At 47.7% G+C, this 22,458-nt stretch overlaps 1 protein-coding gene across 2 annotated transcripts in view; it reads right to left on the bottom strand.

Moving 5' to 3' along the window:
• Positions 1-22,458, bottom strand: part of LOC144770383 (uncharacterized) — a 720,823-nt gene that overhangs the window by 35,419 nt on the left and 662,946 nt on the right. The gene's annotated exons all lie outside the window — the stretch shown is intronic.

The following is a 22,458-nucleotide window of genomic DNA, read 5'->3' as shown; positions in this document are numbered from 1 at the left end:
CATTTCTCCATTTTGCAAGTGTACTACACATTTGTTTACTATACACCGGCATGAATGTTTACTGTGGGAATCGAGTGGAGAAGCATCGGAAGCTGATGACACCAACGGATGAGCAGTTTCCATTGGAAGAGAGCTATCAACAGTTTCTAAAGTTTCGATACATCATTGTGTGATTTTATATTTATGAGTGTTCCTAGCCAGTTAGTCGGGCTGTCATCGTCGGCAGTTGGCACTCTCACCCTTTCTTGGGACTTATTTTGAGACTCGAAACTTAACCGACTTTCCTACGAGAATCACTTGAAGGAGTCTTAATCATTGTTACCGGGGGCTATTGCTAAAGGTGACTCTTTTCTCTGCCTTATCTAAACTCTTTCTTGATCAATGCTTTTGCAACGATCATTCCTCATTTACTGATACTTTGATGTTTGCTCCTGTGACTGGGGAACTCGGCTGAGTTTCCAGAAGAACTCTTTATGGGAAGTTCAACTTGCTCTTTTCCGAAAAAGAACTCTTCATGGATTCTATTATAGGGTAGATAAGGCTCTCAGCTAGTTTAGTGACAATTTTCCTTTATGGAACACTTTGCATAAATGTATGCCTGTAACTGATCAGTATTTTACTAATATTTCTGCAAACTGAGCTAATCTGAATAAAGTTGATGAAAATCATACTAATCCTTTAAAGTAAATAAAGGTTTTGAAAACTTCACCAACCTCTCATCATTGACTGAACATTAATAATCTGCCAGTTGATTAGATATGTATAACTTGTATTAGTGTTCCAGCTTCCTTGAAACTATGGTGGCCAAGGCCAATTGACCTATGAGGGAGCCATCAAGATTTCCAAGGGATGAAATTTGTAAGTTAGGGTGTTAGGTCTTAGAGACACTTTGTGAACTTTCCTGAGATTTCCTACTCATATCTGTGTCTACTTATTCTATTGCCTATGTTCATGGCAGGAATTGGAGTTATTGGAAGCTGCTGATAGCTTAAAGACCTTGGAAGCCCTCCATTAGTTTGCGGGAGTGAGGTTTGTGGCTCATGCTGCCATGGGTATGTGGTTTTAGCTGGCATATGTTGGGCAAGCTGCCTTTATATCATACTACCATAATATCATCTTACTCTACATGGCACCAGCGAGGGCTTCTTGAAGAGGGGTAGGGTGACCGGTAATTATGGGTAGATAGGGAGAGGGTAGACCTTGTCTTCTCTGGTGCTATCCGAACGGGCATCTGGGAGAATTTCAGCCATTGTAAGATGTCAAGTCCCTTTGGGCAATGCAATACCAGTGGTTTCATGATGGGCACAACAATGGTTGGTGCAACCACTTTGCCGTTGTGTGAGTTAGTATACAAAGGTGGTAAATATATCTCACAGCAAATATCCACTTTGTTTGACAAAAATAAGCTTTGAAATTTGGAAAGCCTATGTTAATTATTAGCTGTTTTTTGGTGTATATTATGTGCTGCATATTGTGCCACAGAAGTGTGCAAGAATTCATAGAGGTTTACAAATACAAAAAGCTACGTTGACCAGCTATTGAAATATTTGCTTGCAGTGTACATGCAGGTGGCATAGTTACAATTAGATCAAAGTGGCTTTTGGCTTTACAAACTGGAATAGGGGTGGCAGTTGGGTATATGCATTGGTTCATTCACAGGAGGAGGGTATTCTGGTCAAGTAGGACTGTCACTCAGACATTTTGAGCAGATCTCACACCAAACTCTATGCTATCTTCTGGGGACACCTTCTCTAGAACAACCCTAAAATGGAGTCATGTTTAGGAAATCGCCTGGTCAGGAGTCAGGAAGCACCCAAGAATCAAGTTCCTTTCCCAGCATTCAAAGACCATGTTTATTCAGGAAAGATATCAGATCTCTGGGACAGAAGAGGAAGCCAAGAATTGGCCACTGAGAAGAGAGGGTTAGGGGGGCAGTTGACTATCGGGTAGTCTGCCCCCCGGCAGTGTTGGGGAGTGGTTGTAGCCTGGCCACCCAACAAGCTTATTGGTTTTTTTGGGGCTTCTTTTATTTATTTATTTATTTTATTTTTTAAACTTGTAAGGCGCAACAGCTACCCAAGAAGGGTTTCCCGGCGCCGCGACAAAGAACAAAGATGGCAGGGGGTTACTGGTTAATCAAGAATTTATTCGAATAACCAGGTCTTGACGTGCTTTCTGAACATGGCATGGTTTTCCTCCCTTCGAATGTAGAGAGGGAGTGCATTCCAATGGGATGGTCCTAGGTGGGCGAAGGATCTGCCTCCCATTCTAGCAAGTTTGAATTCAGGTACGCAGAAGTTGGCGGCTGATTGCGATCGAAGGGTTCGTTTGGGAGCATAAGGATGAGCCAAAGCTAAAAGGTATTTTGGTGCGGTACCGGCTTTAATTCTGAACATATAGTTCAGGGCTTTGAAGCGGATTCGGTTTTCGATCCTGAGCCAATGGAGCTCACGACGGTAATTTGAGACTCCGGAATTTTTGGGGATTTTGCACAGTAGTCAAACAGCTGCGTTTTGGGCAAGCTGCAGCCGACTGACTACCGCTTTGTTGGAACCCAGGTACAGAATATTGCCGTAGTCAAGCCGAGATGTTATGAGGGCATTGACTACGGTTTTTTGAGTAGAAGAGGGCAGCATCCAGAGGATTTTCCTCAGCCATTTGATGATGGTAAGGCACAGGCCAACAACTTTGCTGGCCTGTTGTTTCATGGAGAGGGAACTATCCATGATGACTCCCAGATTACGTACTTGGGTGACTGGGGTGGGAAAATTTCCCATCTGGTTGGGCCAGTGTGAGGGGTTCCAAAGATCTTGTCGTTTCCCTGTTTTGTCTCCGTTAAGCTTTAATTGATTTCTTGTCATCCAATTTAGGATGTTTTGAAGCCCTAATTTGAGAAGGGACGGAGCTAAAGGACAGGATTCAGACAGGGAGAAAATAATTTGGGAATCGTCGGCGTAGGTCATGAGGGTGAGACCAGACCTCTCCGCTAGGTCGGCCAAGGGTCTAAGGTAAAGGTTAAAAAACAGGGGGCTCAAAATAGATCCCTGTGGCACTCCGTTCGGGGCTTCAAAGGTGTCGGAGCAGGCCAAGGAGGATGTTATTTGGAATGTCCGTTGAGCCAAAAAGGACCGGATCCATTCAAGCGCTTTCCCACGGACTCCGTTCCTGTATAACACCTTGATGAGTGTTTCGTGAGAAATGGTGTCAAAGGCCGCGCTCAGGTCTAGAAGTACGAGCGCGACCGTTTGACCATTATCGAGGAGGTTCCGGATATGTTCCGTAACTCCTAGAAGGGTGGATTCTGTCGAGAAACCAGCCCGGAAGCCCGATTGCGAGGGGTGCAGGAGGGAATTGTTTTCAGCAAAGGTGGATAAGACTGAGTGGACGTGTCTCTCTAAACATTTGGAGAAGGCCGGGAGAAGAGATATAGGTCTATAGTTTGTTGGGGTTTCTGAATCAGCTGTGGTTTTTTTTAGCAATGGCGTTACCATGGCGTGTTTCCAGAGGGACGGGACTGTTGAAAGCTCAAATGAAGAATTGAGCATATCCACGATAATTTCCAGGGAGCGATCGTCCAGTTGTTTAAGTACTTTGATGGGAATCGGATCCCGGGGGGAGCCGGATTTGATGGTCTTAAAGATGGTCTTCAGTGTGTTAACCTTAATGGAGGGCCAGGATTCCAAGGTATTCTCGGCAGGGGGAGCATATTCCGTGTCAGCCAAAGAAGATGGTACATTGTGGTTAGTTTTGATGTCCCTGATAATTTTCTCAATTTTTTCGGTAAAGAAACAGGCTAAATCTTGGCATTGTTGAGTATTTAAGGGGGGAGCCGTAGCTGTGGTTTGTCCGCCCGCAAGCTCTCTAACCTTATTAAACAAAGTTTTCGGCTTGTTTGTTGCTTCGCTGATAGTGTTTGAAACAAACAAGGCTTGCGCTTTCGCGCAAGCAGTGTGGTATAAATTTCTGGCTTCATGGTAGCTCTTTTTTATGTCAGGGGCGTAGTCTTTACGCCATTGACGCTCGAGTGCCTTGCATTTCGATTTATCAGCTTTCAAGCTGTCATTAAACCATGGGGCAGGATGACGGTGTCTATTTCCTTTGGCAAGAGAGGTGGGTAAGCAGTGGTCAGCGGCTTCACTGAGCCATAGTTGAGTGGCTATTGCTAAGCTATCCATGTTGAGGCCTGTTCTGGGGGGGTTTTCATGGAGTGCAGAGTTAAATTTTGCCATGTCCAATAATTTCCAGTTTTTCATTGACGCGGTCAGAAAACCAGACTGCGTGGTAGTTGAAGGTGGGAGATTGATACTGAATTTTACTAAATGGTGATCAGACCAACAAATGGGGATGGTGTCAAGCCATTTTAGGTCATTAATTTTAGAAAGGATGGGGTCGAGCAGGTGGCCCGCTTTGTGAGTAGGTCCAGAATTGACCAACGACAGGTCAAAGGCCGTCATATCCTCTAACAAATTCGAGCAAGAGGGGATAGAAAGGTCGTCAAGGTGTAAATTTAGGTCCCCGATAATTGAGAAGTTTTTAGAGGTTAGGAAATACGGGGTGATATGATTGGCTAGATTTGATGCCCATTGGGAAGAATTGCCGGGGGGCCGGTATATCAAGAGGCCAGACATCGTGAAGTTCGGATTCAAAGATATTTTAAAAGAGCCGGCTTCACAGTCAGGGATGTCAACTGGATCTAACGTACATTTCAAATCTCTATTGAAGATGATTGCAATTCCACCACCAAGTTGTTGTTTTCTATCTATCCTAGTGATTGCATAGTTGGCGGGGAGGGCCGTAGCAACGTCCGGGCCAGCACTCTCATGTAGCCACGTTTCTGTCAGGAAGAGGACGCTTGGTCTGTCTTCTAGTAGGAGATTAAAGATATCTAATCTGTGTTTCGGTAATGAACGGCAGTTAGTACTGTAGAACAAGTATTCTTGTGCCTTGACATTACGGGGCTGTTTACGTTTCCTGTGCCTCCTCCCGGGGTCAGGGTGAGGTTTGCAAATGGTTAGGGTGAGGTTGCAGTATTGGCAGGAAGTGACTCCTATTTTGTGGAGTTCGAGCGTGGTGCACCTGATGTTAGTAGGCGGGCGTAACGCTATTAGTTGACTAGGGGATCTAACCAACCTTTTGACTGTAAGTAGGGCATAGCCTTCTGCCCCGTGCCCCGTACTGTCCCGGACGGGCCCAGACGGGCAGGTCTTAGGCTTGTCTTTGGCGCGGCTCTGGCGTGGTCGCAGCGCGTATTCGCTGCGCGTCATAGAGGGCATCAGGCTTATGTAGCTGACGGGCTGTTAATCAGCTCCGCCTCTACGTGCTGGGCCAATCGGTGCCTGCCTCGGCCGTGAAGCGGAAGAAGGTGCCTCCCTGCGCCCTCCACACAAACAAGCCTAGCGCTTGCGGTGGACCGGGGCTGCAGGAATAAATAAGGTTACAGGTGAGTCAAAATTAAAATAACAGCAACAGAGTACACAGTACAGATTCTTACTCAATCGGCGCAGTGAGGTTTAAAAAGATTTGTGCTACCTATAAATCGTTTAGTGCGCGTAGGGCTTAAAAAGCTGTCAGTTGCATCAAGAGTAAAACAGTGTAAATCTAAAATCATTCACACAATTCAGAGTTTGACAAAACTTCGTAACGCTTCACCTTAGCATTCAATCCATTTGTTTGCCATCAGGGAGAGTGTCAGACTTCAATGGGCTTATGTAGCTGACGGGCTGTTAATCAGCTCTGCCTCTACGTGCTGGGCCAATCGGTGCCTGCCTCGGCCGTGAAGCCGGAAGAAGGTGCCTCCCTGCGCCCTCCACACAAACAAGCCTAGCGCTTGCGGTGGACCGGGGCAGCAGGAATGAATAAGGTTACAGGTGAGTCGAAATTAAAATAACAGCAACAGAGTACACAGTGCATATTCTTACTCAATCGGCGCAGTGTGGTTTAAAAAAGATTCGTGCTACCTAAACATAAATCGTTTAGTGCGCGTAGGGCTTAAAAAGCTGTCAGTTGCATCAAGAGTAAAACAGTGTAAATCTAAAATCGTTCACACAATTCAGAGTTTGTCAAAACTTCGTAACGCTTCACCCTAGCATTCAATCCATTCGTTTGTCATTCTTTTGGGCTTGCAGGGCTGGTGGCGCTATAAAGCCAGCCATTTTAAGTAGCCAGCCATCCATTGTTTGTTGGTACCCAGTGGCTGTCAGTTTTTCCGGCAGGTTTTTCCCCCTCCCACCCATCCCTTTTCATGAAGTCTTTTTTTACTCTTATGGGCCTAGCTTTGTGGAAACAGATGTGCAGGGTTTACAGTTTATGTATGTTGTCGCTTGAAGCAGGTGCAGGGGCGGTGGCCAAATTTAGTAGTTTATTAGTGACATAAACACTTCATGATTTTAGAAAGGAAATATTTTTCTCCCTTAAACTTCTGATAATTGATTTATTTACTTTTTCTTTATAAAGTAAGAAAACTGCAGTGTATTTTTAGTATTAAGAATACGCTACAAAGAGATGCCCGAAAAACAAAGCAAGAGCAGAAGGGATGAGTTTTCAAACCCAACTTAAAAGAGGATAGTCACTAATTTGATGAAGCTGGACAGGGAGAGAATTCTAAAGTTTTAGACCAAGCACCAGGAATGTTCCACCTCCACAGGGAATGCTTATGGAAAGCGGCATCTTTAGGAGATGGTAAACGAACTGTGTTGATAAGAGACACGTCATACTTGCGGAGTTCACAAGCAAGTCTGACTGACATATTATGTGGTTTTTGCAGCAATCAGTGATTCTGGAAATCCAAGATATATGACATTGCTGTAATCCAGATGTGATAGAGTTGTTGCCGCAGAGACGACTGTTAAGACAGCGTACGGCCTTTAAAGCCGGGCCCATCCAGTTTCTAGATACAAGCTAGTTCTGGGCACATCGGAGCCTAACGAAGAAACCGTCAGGCTCAGATCAAATCACAATAGCCTGCTTTTATTGTTGAAACATTGGTTGCTATTTGATAGCCTATTCTTCAATCTCTAACCAAAATCTTGATTGACTTTACCACAACCTGAATCAGTCCACATAAATTGTTAAGGGTCATTCAACACTTGAATTTTATGTCCTGAAGATGGTCTAGCGGATGTCTCCAATGTAGACCGAAACGTCAACAATTGCACCTACTTTTACGTTGAACTGTTGTTTTCAAGGATCTGTTGTCTGTTGAACCAGTCACATCATCCTGTTGTATTTTTTGTAAATAGGTTTCCACATTAGTGACAAAGAGGTGTTTGTAACATCAAATGATCTGGAAACCTCAGTTGCTTTGAGTTGTTTTACTAGACAATTGTATTAGTTTCCTTGTACCCTTTGAAAGGTTTTTCATTATAAATTCAATTCTTTAAACACATTTACACCTGTGTAAGATCTTTTTCTAACAGATTAGTTCAAGTACAAATGAGTTAAATTGGATTTCTAAATAATTTAATGCACGCAACTGCATAGAGCCTGTCATCATTATTTGTATATTGAATGTTAAAACTATGTGTGCTTTAGAAAATCCCATGTAGTAACCCTCACCTACTATTATAGCAGTGACTGTGGAGCACTTCTATGTGGGAGTGAAAGAAACAATATATCTCAAAAGACCCTCTCCCCAAAACAAACATAAACCTTCAATGCTCTACCTCCTCCTAGACTAAGCTTCCTGACTTGAGACCTTAGCAGCACATTAACATGTTAGAACTGCCATGGTGACTGAGGGCATTGTTTTGTAATCTTCCAGCATCTTCATGAACGCCATATTCCAAAGATCCATATTCCAAAGTATGCATTTATTTTGAATGCTAAGATATTCCAGAAACTGTTAACTATACCATGAATATTGTTGCAATGTTCTTGATATAAAAGTACTTTACTGCAAACTACAGCACAGGGTGATGCTAGGATTGACTAAATGACCCTTCAGCAGAACATCAATTGTTCACCGTTTGACCACTGAATTTGTCACTATTCTTTGAATTGCTAAAGCGGGTTTCTTACCAAGAAACGTCCTGTGTGCAAGTATACCTTTAAATACAAGCAATGGCGCCTCCTCCGCTAAAACATATGAGCGTCGCCCCACAGGAAAAATGAAATGATAATAACTCCACGATATTATCAAATTTTGTTTTTAGAAGGCTCTGAAGGTGTGTGGCGTATCTGCCCACAGAGCATGGGGAGGAGTGGTGAGCACTTTCTAATTGCGTATTACGGTTACACCGGCCGTGTTGGGCCAGTCAAACTGTCAGCCATATGCAAATCAGTTTGACTCTGTGCCTCATGGGAACAGTCCAGCTCAAACTGCCACTGGATTCAAGCTAGCCTGGCTGATGAAGGATGATTAGCCAGAAACCGGTCCCAGGATCATTGTTTCCGGTCCAGGGAAGACATGGCATGGCAGTTTGGGCTGGACTGTTCCCATGAGGTACAGGGTCATACTGATTTGCATATGGCCATTGCTGAACTGGGGTGGCGGAGTGAGCTAAAGAATGATGATGGATTAAACCCAGATCAGTTGACTGGGGGTGAGTGCTTGCAATTTTTAACACTCCGTCCATCAACCCCTTTGGCTTTGCACTGCCTTTGCGACCCCTGGCTTAGAGGTAGCAAAGTCAGAACCAAAAAACGAAGGCGTCGCTTGCTATTATGCTCGTCTGCGCTCTATCCCTGTTTTCTGCCCGTCTTTTATTTTTCTAATAGCAAATAATAGTTTATTATTAACCTGCGATTTTGCTATATTAATTTTGTGACCAGAGACGTGCTCAAACATGTGGAGGAGTGAGATTAATGCTGGGAGGGAGTCTCTCGGACTGGTCAGGATGAGCAGAAGGTCATCTGCAAATAATGCAACCTTGTGGTCCTCCCCACCGAAGGGAATACCCTGGATTGTGGCGGATCGACGAATGGCTATTGCAAGGGGTTCTACTGCAAGGCCAAAAAGTAGAGGGGATAGTAGGCATCCCCGCCAGATGCCCCAGTGAATATGCACTGAAGGGGATGGGGGAAAGGAGTCCATTGATCCTAATTTGCACCGAAGGGGAAATGTAAACTGACATAATCCAGGAGACCATGACCGGTCCAAGCCCAATCTTTTTTTTCAGAACCTTTCTTAGAAAGGTTCAAGCCACTCTATTAAATGCTTTCTCTGCACCAAAAGAGAGGAGACATGCTGGGATGTTTCGCTGCTGAACCTTTTCCACCAGGTGGGCTATTAGTTGGATGTTGTCCACCGCTTGGCGGTGGTGTATGGATCCCTCCTGGGCAGGCTCTATCAAGCTAGGAAGATATGGCTCTAGTCGGTTTGCTAGTTTAGTATAAATCTTAGCTTCTATATTGAGGAGAGAGCTAGTCCAGTTAGTACTAGCAGAGAAAGAATTAAAGAACTTGAGGAGGTAATCCTGAATTTGAGAGAAAAACAGGCGGTAGCAGGGAACAGTAAGTTCGTCAGGGCCCGGGGTCTTACCTACCTGTAGGCTTTTCAAAGCCTTTTGGAGTTCATCCAGTGTAAATGGGGCCTCAAGATGGTCTGCAGGGGAGGGGTCGAGGGGCTGCCATGCGCAAGAGGCAAGGAAGGCCCCGATCTCCTCTTGGGACATTTCACCTTGTCCATATAGGGCAGCGAAAAATTTATGAAATGCCCGCGGTTTATCAAATTCAGAGGTAGCCCACGAGCCATCCTAATTTTTAACCTTGGAGATGTGAGCAGGAGAGACGTGCACGGAGCTGGAGGGTCAACAGAGAACCGATCTTGTTACCACCTTCATAATATTTTTCCTTCAAGGCAAGTAGCTTTATTAACCCGCAACTCCCTCAGCTGGCCGCGAAAGGAGGCTAGCCGTCTCTGTGTTGGCGCAAGGGTGTCACGGGGTCTAGTTGTTCCAAGGCCTTTATGTCCCGGGATAGCCCGGCCTCCACCAACCTGGCCTCACGTGTCCAAGCAATTACAAGGGAGGAGATAGTACCATGAATAGTTGCCTTCCCATAAGATGTGTCTGTTGCTGTCAGGAAAGGCGTTTGTCTCAAAGTAGCTTTGGATATCTTGCCGTATTTCTGCCACATTGACCTGGTCGTGCAGTACATGTGGGAGGGGCGCCAGCGAGGTGAGGGGTGAGGAGTCACCCTGATGCCTCCAAAGGCGATCTCAAAATGCACGTGGTCTGATAGAGATATCCGAAATACATGCTGATTCCGATGTCCGAATGAGTGATTGTGAAATGAAAAATAAGTCCATGCATGAATATGAGTGATGGACATGAGAAAAAGAGGTGAAGTCCTGTACATCGGTGCCTTACAGCACCAGGCGTCTATCAGGCCCAATGGCTTTGATGTCCCTCTTTAATGCTGCGGACATAGCCCCCGTGACCTGGAAAAAAGTCACACTGTGATTGTGTTGGGGATCCCACACCAAGCTCCCCAATAAGCATATGACCAGCCTCCTGTGAGGCAAGATTCTTGAGGAGATTCCTGAAGTATGTATCCTGGGATTGGTTGGGGGCATACACGTTGATCAATATTAAGGATCTGTCAGTAATTAGAGATTTGAGTTTTAAGTAACGGCCCTCCCTGTCACGTGCTAGGTGAGTCTCCTGCAAGTGAAGGCCCGCTTTAATGACGATAGCTACCCCAGCCCTTTTAGAAAGTGAAGAAGGCCAGTATTGGATAGGGTATTTGGGATGTGCCATGCGACTCGTGTCCAAGAGCAAGAGATGGGTTTCCTGAAGGAAAATAATATCTGGATCTTGTATCGCCAAATCTGCTGCCACTTATTAAGGGCGTTCAGGCCTTTTACATTGAGTGAAAGAAATTTAATCTGTGTAATTTTTGTTTGTATGGGGAAAAGAAGTGCTTGTTTCTAGTCCCTCCCTAACCACAAGAGATGAGGTGCGCATGCTATCGGGGTTTCAGCATGCACATATGTATAAAGGAAGGGGGGCGGTGTTGTCGTTGGTCTCTCTTGCCCCGCGCGATGTAGGGCAGTGTGAGTCTAAGGTCGAGGCAAGGCAATAGTGCCAAGGCTTGATGTTTCCAACTCCCAGGGGTTCGAGGAATGGGGGAGGGAAAGAGGGGGAGGGTATTCCAACAATAACAAAGACAAGAAGACCAACTGGGCCTTAATAGACCATTCAAGTCCTGGAGAGGCCCAGTGGTAGAGACCAGGACCACTCTGAGGAATCCACTCCCCTTGGGGACCAATTGAATGGAGGGCACCCGAGAAGGTAGTGTTGCAAGGCGCGAACTCCTCATCTGGAGGCCGGCCCTTGGTGCCCAAGTGGGGGAGGAGAGGCCCCCCCGGGACCCAAGATCCCAATGAGCCAAGTCTATAAGAGGAATATCATGGAGGGGGAGAGGCAGGGATCGCAAAAGGAGTGTCAGGGCCCGGCTGACTCTCCCCCTTAGTCTCACAGTCCAGCCCGCAAATTAAAGCGCACATGCCAGTTCAGTTTGTGGGCAAGGAAGTTGTCAAACCACTTCACCTGGGTCCCCAAGGCCCCGGGCACAAGCGGCTACAATGACTAAGATGCTCAAGGTGAGGACGCAGTTGGGGTGGGCGGAGAGTGGGTCAGCAATGGGCCGCCATCCAAAGACCGTAGGTGTTGAAATATGTTTTGCTTAGCTTGCAGAGCTCCCCGTCGGAGCCTTTTTTTTGGGAATGCTGCACAGTTGTCCAATCTGGACGCAGTGGGACTCTGGACCGGCTGTGTAGCGTGGCTGGGCTGGAAGGGCGGGACTCCCACATAAAGACCACAGCAAACGGGATCAGCTTGTCTGTGCCCAGTTTGAGATCCTTACGCCATCGCAGTGTGACAGGGGGGAAGTCCTGTGAGATTTGAATGTGGTGTCCCTCATAGGTAAGTTCTGTTTTCTCCCTAGAGGCTCTGAAAATTGCCTCCTTCTCTGTAAAGTGCACCCGGGTGATAATGTCCAGTACAAAGCCAGGGTTACCACGTAGGGAAGCAACCCAGTGATCCCTTTCCAAGGTTATCGGAAAGGCGTCATCGTTGCCCCTGACAGCCTGAAGAAGTTCTGGTGTATAGGTCATGATGTCCTGCCCCTCTGCGCCCAGAGAGAGCTCTCTAATACAGAGATTGTTCCTCCTATTCCTATTTTCTAGGTCTTCCTGTTTGATTTGAAGTTCTATGTGTTGCTCTTCTAGAGTGGTCATCCTGTGCCAAAGGTCCTCTTGCTCCTCCGTTCGAGTGTCAAGGGTCCCCTCAAGTTCGTCTGCCCCTAATCTAGGCCACATCATGCTTCAGATCATGGCGACATGCTTTGAAATCAGATTTGAGGGAGCCTATTTCAGACATTATTTTTTGCAAGAAGTTGGTCATAAACACCATCAGGGGGTCCGGCAGAGCCACAGTGGTAGGGTTCGTATTTAGCCACATGGATTGAACTGTAGCTTTCCGGTTGGGAACCAAGGAGGATTCCTTTCCTGTTTTCGTACGAGGCATGGTCCTACTGGACCTCACTGCCCCAGCTCATCAAGGTGGGTTTCTAGGTCTTGGACAGGGGGCACTGTGATGTATGAACTGGTCAAGTGTGGGCCCGATCTTCAGGGCTTAGCGGAGGAAGCAGCACAAGCCTCTCCAGTGTCTGCCCCTAATCTAGGCCACATCATGCTTCAGATCGTGGAGACATGCTTTGAAATCAAATTTGAGGGAGCCTTTTTCAGCCTTTATTTCTTGCAAGAAGTTGGTCATAAAGGCTTGCGTGAGCAGGGTTGCCTCAGGCCATTCAGGGTCCCACACCATCAGGGGGTCCGGCATAGCCACAGTGGTAGGGTTCGTATTTAGCCACGTGGATTGAACTGTAGCTTTCCGGTTAGGACCAAGGAGGATTCCTTTCCTTTTTTCGTACGAGGCATGGTCCTACTGGACCTCACCGCCCCAGCTCATCAAGGTGGATGTCTAGGTCTTGGACAGTGGGAACTGCGATGTATGAACTGGTCATGTGTAGCCCGATCTTCAGGGCTTAGCGGAGGAAGCAGCACAAGCCTCTCCAGTGTTACCTATCCCTTAGATCCACCTTGCCCCGATGAGGGACACCCAGCAGCCAGGCCAGGAGCGCTCGCCCACCAGCCCCAGCCCGTGGTGCACCGCGTTGGCACGGAGGGCCCCCCTCCACAGCGTGATGCAAGGTCTCGGGCCACTGGGGAGTGTAGAGATCAAAAATTCAGTTCAGGTGACCACACTGAGGGGGAGAAAGCTATTCCAAACTGATGTACCTCTCAGTAGGCACCCCCAGTCCCAGTCCACACTTCTCTATTCCCTTGAGGAGGAGGAGGGGGGCTGTGTTGTCCCCACTGCCTGATAGTGCAGCCGACCAGCCTTCCCCTTGTTGCAGGAGTCTAGCCTGTAGAGCTTGGGTGATTTAGGAGAGAGTGAAGAAGGGAGCGGGGGAGATGCCCACTGCCCGATTGTACAGCCGATTACTCTGCTCCACCCCATTAATCCAGACAGGGGCCCTTCACTAAGATATGGATCTGTGCCTTCGCCCACCTCACATCATCCCAGGGGCCTCCACAGATCTGTGCAGTCCGCATAGGAACCAGGGAGAGCTCAGGGCAGCGCGTCTCTCCGGCCAAAGCAAGCAGGTGGGCTCGGGTATCAGTGGAGGAGGGTGCAAGATTGGGCATCCGAGGTCCCACAATGAGAGGGACGGGGCCCCAGCCCAGCCCACCACAGCTCTAGCGCAGTCCACAGGGTACAGATGGCCTTCTGCTGTAGTCCAATCCGCAGATCACAGTCAGTCAGATTAGGAGAGAATGGGGGAGGGAGCGGGGGAGATGCCTGCTGCCCGATTATGCAGCTGATATCTCTCTCCCACCCCACCAGCCCAGACAACAGCCCTCCACCAAGGGGAGAATCTGCCTTGATGTTGGTGGCGGCACCTCACGACACACCAGGCCAACTACCCCCCGCCCCCCGGTCACAGCATCCCTGGGGCCTTTGTAGATCTGCCATAGTGAGGCGGACGGGGCCCCGGCTTAGCCCGGCACGACTCCTAAGCAGCCCACAGGGTCCCGATGTATAGCGGAGGAGGGGCACCAAGTCGTCTAGCAGCTCCGGACATCGAGGCCTACAAAATGGCACCTCCAGTCCCCGGCAGTCGGGCGGCCCTCCAGGCTGTGCCAGGCAGCAAGCTAGAGCTGCGTTTGCCCCCCTCCGTTATGGCTTGTGTGCTAGGCCCCCTGGGTGATCACCAGCCGCCACCAGAAAAGTCCCAGGCCTTCCGGGGGTGAGTTGCCTTCTCCAGGCCTGACCCCAAGATGGAGGGTCCGGCCACTCCTCGTCTCCTCGTTTTCTTGCAGCTTCAAATCCCGCGGCAGCTTGGCCACGCCCCAATGCCCACACATTTAAAACCAGCATTTTAGATTCTACTGCTTTCTAATATATCCAGGCAGTATTTCTATCCTGATGTGGCTCTCTGTAGGTGCTGAGGTGCTGAGCCCTGGTGGGCCATTCCACACCTAGAAGAGGTTTCAAACATGTTGAGCACATCGGGGCCATATAGTAGTATGTTACGGGGACGGTACCAAAGCATGCTGCTATAAGTACAGCATATGAAGTTGGTGTTTTTGATTTCAGCACATTTCAAACTTTAATGTTCAAAGCTACATCTTAAGAACTCCCCCTCTTGACATACCTATTCTGCTTGCAAATGAAATCAGAAAAAACAAACTAACAACATAAAAAATAATACTACTTCAAGGTTCTTCTTACACTGTTTTGGAGATCATCTCAGCTTTGTAGAGTACTTTATTGCTAGTGCTCCATGTGTATGTTACTCAAAACGTATCTTAGGGTAAAGTGCCAGTCATAACATTTGAGCTGGCAACCCTAAACCTAAATTGAGCCTTATGCCACTATGCCACATGACTTGCATACTTCACTTTCAAAGAGCTCTCCCAGCATCACAACACTGTCTTTGCCTCCTGCAGACTGCTCTTGCTTCCTTCCACACTTTCCTCGTCATCTATTTGTTTTATTTTTTTAGTACACCTCTTCATCCACCCTTCCATCCATGCACTCAGCTATTCTCATCGATCAATTCATCTATCGACTTATTCAAACACTGAATCATTCTGATGTTTATCTAATTACCCATCAACACAATAACACCAACATAAATAATCAATTGAAACAGCACTTTAACTCATAAACCAGGTTTATTGGCTTTACCAGTGCTTGTTTTTGATGCAAGGACTATTTCCTTTGAGAGTTTCAAGAGAGATCGTGCCTAATGCTAAAAAGGGATCAGAATGACTCGTAAGGCACCTGACAAAGAGCGGCATATATACAAAGAGTTCTGGTAGTGTTAACTCCTTTGCCTTATTTGCAAGGTGCGTTAAGCCACTTAACATGACTTCACACGCCATGTAAATAATTCGCCTATTCACGCAGCATTTTGCGTGAAAGGGGCGTGCAATTGGTGTTGCAGTGGGTGTTCCGCCGCAACACCCATTCCTTTTTTGACATCTGCCCCATAATCTCAAGGTATTGGGCAGCGTCAAAAATACTACAAGGGAATACCTGGTCATAAGCAGGCGATTGAAGGAGCAATGCTTTATTCCTCCTCATATTATGCTCTTTCCATGTGCGCTGCATTCTGCAGCACACATAGATAGAACAAATTGCATATAAAAATTGTTTATGTGCAGGAAGGTACCCCTTCCTGCACATAAACAATTGCCCTTGCAGCGCAGGCACCCTAGCAAACTGTTGCTTGGGTGCGTGCGCAGGCACTAAGCAGCTTTTTTAGCACTAGCGCTAGGGGTAATTTAGGGGTGTGCCGCATCCCTGTGAATACGGCATATCCCTGGGTTTAGAAACTGTCAGAGCACGGCGTTACCAATTTTGGCGTATCACCGCGCTCCGCCAGGTTCTTGAAAATATGCCCGAGAGTTGCAAACAGTTGCACAAAATAAAAATACATTTTATTTCTAGAATGATTTTGAGATCGAGATTGAGGAAGAATAAATATCTTAAAATCTGCTCTCAATTTCTTTTTTTTTTTTTATAAATCTTTTTATTAACATGCATCGGCATAACATACAGTGCAGTGAGTTCGACATGTGAGAATACAGCAGAGACAGACTATGATCACAAATATAACAGAATGTTTCTTTGGGTGCTATGGAGTTGGGACATTGTCGCAGTCAATGGTACGAGGCGGGGTACATATATTCCCACGATATGAGTTCCAGGGGGACCATTTTTTGGGCCATTTACGGGGGCAGCCTCAAGCAATGTACACTGTCTTTTCTCTGAACATGCACCAATCGAGGTCTTTCTTCCAGTCTATAATCTTTGGTGCATGCGCGGCTCCCCAGAGCTGTGGTATATCCACTTGGCCACCATGAGCCCAAGCGTAACCCATTGTGTTTCGCAGGTGTTGAGGTCAGAGGGCACCCAAATATTTAGGAGGCATCTGCAAGCATCCAGGCGGAGAGTGACTGTCATTACTTCACTAATTACTTCATGTATCTTTTGCCAGTAGTATTAGATAGGATCGCAGCCCCAAAGGATATGTATAAAAGTGCCTAGTTGAGTGCACCTCCTTCTACAGTTCGCCCCCCCTCCGCCCCGTCCACTCCCGTGTGTAGCAGCTGGGGCCCTGTGACATAGATTCTGTGGAGGATTTTGAGTTGTATCAATCAGAGACATGCTGGGTTCGCAACTGTCCTAGGGGAGGACACCGCTTCCTCCCACTTCTCATCATCTATTTAAAGGCTGTCCCCCACCCATTTTTGCCGCAGTGTATGGAGGGGGGTTTCCATGTTGTTTATAAGTTGTTTATATATTAGGGATATAGTTTTCTCAGGTAAGTGTCAAGTATCAAGTATCCTGCTCTCTAATGGGGAAGCTTCTGGGGGGGTGGACCCCTCCGGGAGAAGTCATCGGAGAGCATGCCGAGCCTGCAGGTACCGAAACCATTCTGAATCCGCTAGTTCATGCTGGTGTTGAAGCATGGCAAATGATTTCCCTTCACCTTTGCCCCAGAGATCTTTTATATGTGCGATGCCTATGAGTTCCCATTTGTCAACGCCCTTCGATTTCCACAGGTCACCCAGCATCTGCGAGTCCCACAGGGGAGTTGCTAGTGTAGGTCTCTGCCCCCATCCGAGTGATTTGTCGGCTGAGTGCCAGACGTCGACCAAATTTTTAGTGGGGCCCGTGAGTGGGTATCTGCCTGGCTTTGCGTAAAGTGCTCGGTTATAGGAGCCCCCAGAGAGGAGCCACCTGTCCATCATAAAGCCAGGTTCATCAGGTCGGCCATATATGCTGTGGTTAATAGCAGCAAATTGCGCTGCCCAATAATATTTTCTGATGTCTGGTAAGCTGATGCCCCTGTCATACCAGTTAAGTGTGAGTTTGTGCAGTGCGATGCGTGGTTTACCGTCCAACAGAAGGTCACGCTGGAGTCCGTCAATTTCTTTAAAATACGAGTTAGGGACAGGGTCGGCTGAGTTCTGCAAAGCATATAAAAACTGGGGTAGCGTTATCATTTTAAAAAGAGCTGCTTTGCTAACATGGAGAGTGGAAGTGATTTCCAGCCGGCTATGTCTCGTTTGAGTCTTTGCAGTGGGGGGAGGTTACGGGCGTAGTGGAGCGTCTGATCAAGGGTGCCGAGTATTCCCAGGTATTTAAAACCTTCTGTGGCGGTTTGTATTGGGCAATTTCGTGGTGGCAGGGGTGGGTCTCCCCAAAGGGGATAGAGGAGGGATTTCTGCCAATTGATACTGAATCAGGAGTATGTGCCAAATATGGCCAAGATGTCAAGAACCACAATCAGGGATTTCTTAGGGGAAGCAAGGTACAACAGGATACTTCAACTTCCACCTGGAAAAGAAAAACGACAACAACACCACCACCCTCCTAGACAACCTGGCCAATCTCGGACTCAAACAACTTGTTTACACCCCCACCCACCTTGCCGGACACACGCTCTACCCAATTTTCACCTCCAGCAAGCACATCTCCTTCGACCACACCACAGCTCTCCATTGGACGGACCACAGCTGCATTCACTTCAACTACAATAAGACCACGACCCACAACCCCCCAAAACCGATTCCTCAAAGAAACTGGAACAAAATCACCACAGACCAGCTCTTGACATCGCTTCACCAAAACCCCCCCTCAAATCATCGGACCCAAACCAAGCAGCCACCAACCTCACACAATGGATCACCCACAGCGCTGACGAACTAGCACCATTGAAAAACCATTTAATCAAACAAGGTAGCAAAAAAGCCCCCTGGTTCAACGATGACCTCAAAAAATCCAAGAAGCTCTGCCGTACTCTCGAGAAAACCTGGAGAAAAATCCCAACCACTGACAACTTAGCCAGCTTCAAGAACGACACCCGCAAACACCACCAACTGATACGATCCACCAAGAAAGCAGCATTCAAGGATCGACTTGACAACAATACCCATAACAGCAAGGAACTTTTCAACATCGTCAAAGAATTTACCTACCCCACCGCCGGCACCAACAACATCACTCCCTCCCAAGACCTCTGTGACTCTCTATCCGCATTCTTCCACAACAAACTCGCCGAAATACATAACAGCTTTGAAAACCAGTCCGGAGACCAACCCACTCCACCCTACCCCGAACCTAAACCGCTCTCCAACAATCTTTGCGACTGGAACCCAATCACCACCGAAGACACCTTCCGCCTGATGAACTCCATCCACTCAGGATCGCCAACTGACCCATGTCCCCACTACATTTTCAACAAAGCAGACTCCATCATCGCTCCCCACCTCCGAGATGTCATCAACTGGTCCTTCAACTCTGCTACCTTCCCGGAAAACTGGAAACATGCCGAACTCAGCGCCCTTCTGAAGAAACCCACAGCAGACCCCACCGAACTTAAAAACTACCGCCCCATCTCGCTCCTCCCATTCCCCGCCAAAGTCATCGAGAAAGCCGTCAACAGTCAACTCGCAGCCTTCCTGGAATCCAACAAATCCCTCGACCCCTCACAGTCCGGCTTCCGAGCCAAATACAGCACCGAAACCGCCCTCATCGCAGCAACCGACGACATCTGAACATTACTGGACAACGGAGAAACAGTTGCCCTCATCCTACTCGACCTCTCCGCACCCTTCGACACAGTCTGTCATAGCACCCTCATACAACGCCTCAACAACTTCGGAATACAAGGAAAAGCATTGGACTGGATCATCTCGTTCCTCGCCGGAAGAACCCAGAGAGTCCGCCTCCCCCTTTTCAATCAGAGGCCACCAAAGTCATCTGTGGCGTACCACAAGGCTCATCACTCAGTCCCACCCTCTTCAACGTCTACATGAGCCCCCTCGCATCCATCGCACGCCAACACAACCTCAACATCATCTCCTACGCAGACGACACCCAACTGATCCTCTCCCTCACCAAAGAACCAAACACCGCCAAAACCAATTTACACGAAGGAATGAAAGAAGTGGCCGAGTGGATGAAGAAGAGCCGCCTAAAACTAAACTCGGACAAAACGGAAGTCCTCATCTTAGGGTCATCCCCTTCTGCCTGGGACGACTCATGGTGGCCACCGTCCCTGGGAACCGCACCCAGTCCCACGGACCACGCTCGTAACCTGGGCTTCATCCTGGACTCCTCCCTCTCGATGACCAGACAAGTCAACACCGTCTCATCATCATGCTTCAACATCTTACGCACGCTCCAAAAAATATTCCATTGGATCCCCACCAAAACAAGAAAAATGGTCACCCACGCACTGGTCACAAGCCGACTGGATTACGGAAACACCCTATATGCCGGAACCACAGCCAAACTACAGGAAAAACTCCAACGCATCCAAAACGCCTCAGCCAGACTCATTTTGGACATCCCTCGACAAGCTCACATCTCCGACCACCTGAAAGACCTCCATTGGCTCCCTGTCAACTTTCCGTCTCCTTACCCACGCACACAAAGCCCTCTATGACCTAGGACCCGAATGCCTCAACACACGACTTTCCTTCTACACCCCCCCCGCCAACTACGATCATCCAATCAAGCCCTCGCCGCAATTCCACGCATCCACAGATCCACCATGGGGGGTAGATCCTTCTCATACTTAGCGGCCAAAACCTGGAATTCCCTCCCCACCCACCTCCGCCTTACACAGAACCACCTCTCCTTCAGAAAGCAATCTCTCTCCCACAAGCGCCTTGAGACCCTCTGGGTGAGTAGTGCGCTATACAAATTGTAGAACTTGAACTTGAACTTGGATATCATTGGCATAAAGGGAAATACGATCTTCCCAGTTCGGGGACCAGCGCAGTCCGCGTATGACTGGGTCTCTTCGGAATCCACGTCGCAAGGGGTTCTAGTGCCAGTGCAAATAATGGGGGAGAAAGAGGGCACACCTGCAGGGTCCCTCGACTAAGCCTAAAGGTGTCTGACTTTATGTTGTTAACTACTACTTTAGTCATAGGCTCACAGTATAGGGGACGTACCCACTGGACAAACCCAGGTCCAAATCCCATCTTTGTGAGCACAGCGAAGAGATATGCCCACTCAATGGTATTGAATGCCATGGTGACATCTAGGGAAACTATTATAGCCTGCTCCTGTATAGTGCCACCCTACCCAGGACACCATGAACCCTGCGCAGATTCAGCGCAGTGTTCCTGTGCCGCATAAAGCCAGACTGGTCAGGGTGCACCAAACCCCTATGATTTTATGCGCAACCGGTTTTGGGTTTCCATTTTTTATGGATGGTGACAATAGTGGCCACCCTCTGATCAGTGGGTAACAGTCCTCGTTCTCTGCTCTCTACGTACATAGCCTTCAGGTACTGAGCCAGTTTGTCTGGCCGAAGTTGGTAAAGTTCAATAGGGATTCCATTGGGACCCTGCGCTTTACTGGAGTGCAGAGAACGAATCGTTAGCCCTATTTTGTCTGTAGTCAGTTTTCTGTCAAGATAGGTACAGTCCTCAACCGGAAGTGTGGGGAGAGAGATATCCCTTAGGAGCTCTGCAGAATCGTCCTCCGTGCATGGCGCTACGGAAGTATAAACAGATCGGAAGTGATCGGCGAATTGGCCGGCAACAGTCTGCGGATCAGTTATGGGAGTCATCTCTACATCTCTAAGCTTGGGGACCAGCCTGCTAGCCCACTCTTTTTTATAAAGCCAGGCCAATAATTTTCCTGCTTTGTCGCCCAATTAATAAATCTTGCTCATTTTGTCCCTTCCCAAGGCTTTGGCTTTATCAGTTACCCGCGTCCTATACTCGTCTTGTTTGAGGCAGAGCTTGTGGAGTGTTTCGGGTATGATGTCCAAGCACAGTTCCTGCTCGAGGCCGTATATCTCCGCCTCTAATCAGATATTGCTTTATGTCTTTCCTTTTTCCACCCAGATATTAATGATAAGGCCCGATCCCGGAGTCGTTTTAAAGGCTTCCCATAGCTTTTGGGGAGGGTCGACCGTCCCCCTCATTTTCTCGGAAACAGTCATCTATAGATTTGATCAGGTCTTTGCGGATGTTTGGATCCTGTAGGTACCATGGGTTTATGGGGGCAACTCTTCCCACACGCGTTCCATCCAGTAAAATGTGAACCCATAGCGGGGAATGGTCGGATATACCCCTGGCTAAATGCCTGATTTCATGGATGCTTGTAACCTGCGGTGCGGGGACTATAATGTAGTCAAGACGGGAGAGGATATTATGTACCCCAGAATGGAACGTGTGTTGAATTTTATCTGGGTTGTAGGTCCTCCACCCGTCAACAAGCCCCATGGCCTCCAAAAAGTCAGACAACCAGTGTGAAGACTGACTCAGCACACAGGAGGGGATGGCGATCTAGTGTGCCTGAAATTTTGAAGTTGAAGTCCCCTCCAAGTACCAGCAATCCGTCTGGTAGTGTCAATCAAATAGCGCTGAGATCTTTAAATGTGGTGGTCTGTAGACCTGGAGGTACATAACGTGACATAAATGTTATGGTCTGGCCCTCCCATGCACTGGTGACCCCAATGTATCTACCTCGATCGTCAGTCCAAGTGGAGTTAAATGATATTTTCATCATGATGCCCACTCGCTGTGAGTTAGTTGCGAAACCAGCGTGTACGAGCATCGTGTAGCCCCATCTATGCATTGCTTTACATGAGTTACCTACCAAGTGTGTTTCTTGGAGCATGATAATATCTGGTGCTAGTCGTTGGATGTGCTGCAGGACAGCACTACATTTAATCTTATCCCCAAGCCCATTAACATTCCAACTCAGTATTTTAACATGTCTGTCCCACTGTGCACACATTGATACCAAGATATGTTACAATTTCCTCTACAATGAGACCAAACTGTATTGTTGTTGTGAAACCAGGAATAATAACCAAACAATGACAACCCCGCCCAACAACCCTCCTCCCTGCTTCCCTGCACTCTGGGTTTGAAACTGCATATATTTTACTTAATGCAGAGTGCCTGTC

Source organism: Lissotriton helveticus, chromosome 7, assembly GCF_964261635.1.
Source record: "Lissotriton helveticus chromosome 7, aLisHel1.1, whole genome shotgun sequence".
Taxonomy (NCBI): domain Eukaryota; kingdom Metazoa; phylum Chordata; class Amphibia; order Caudata; family Salamandridae; genus Lissotriton; species Lissotriton helveticus.
This window is presented reverse-complemented; position numbering and strand designations above follow the sequence as displayed.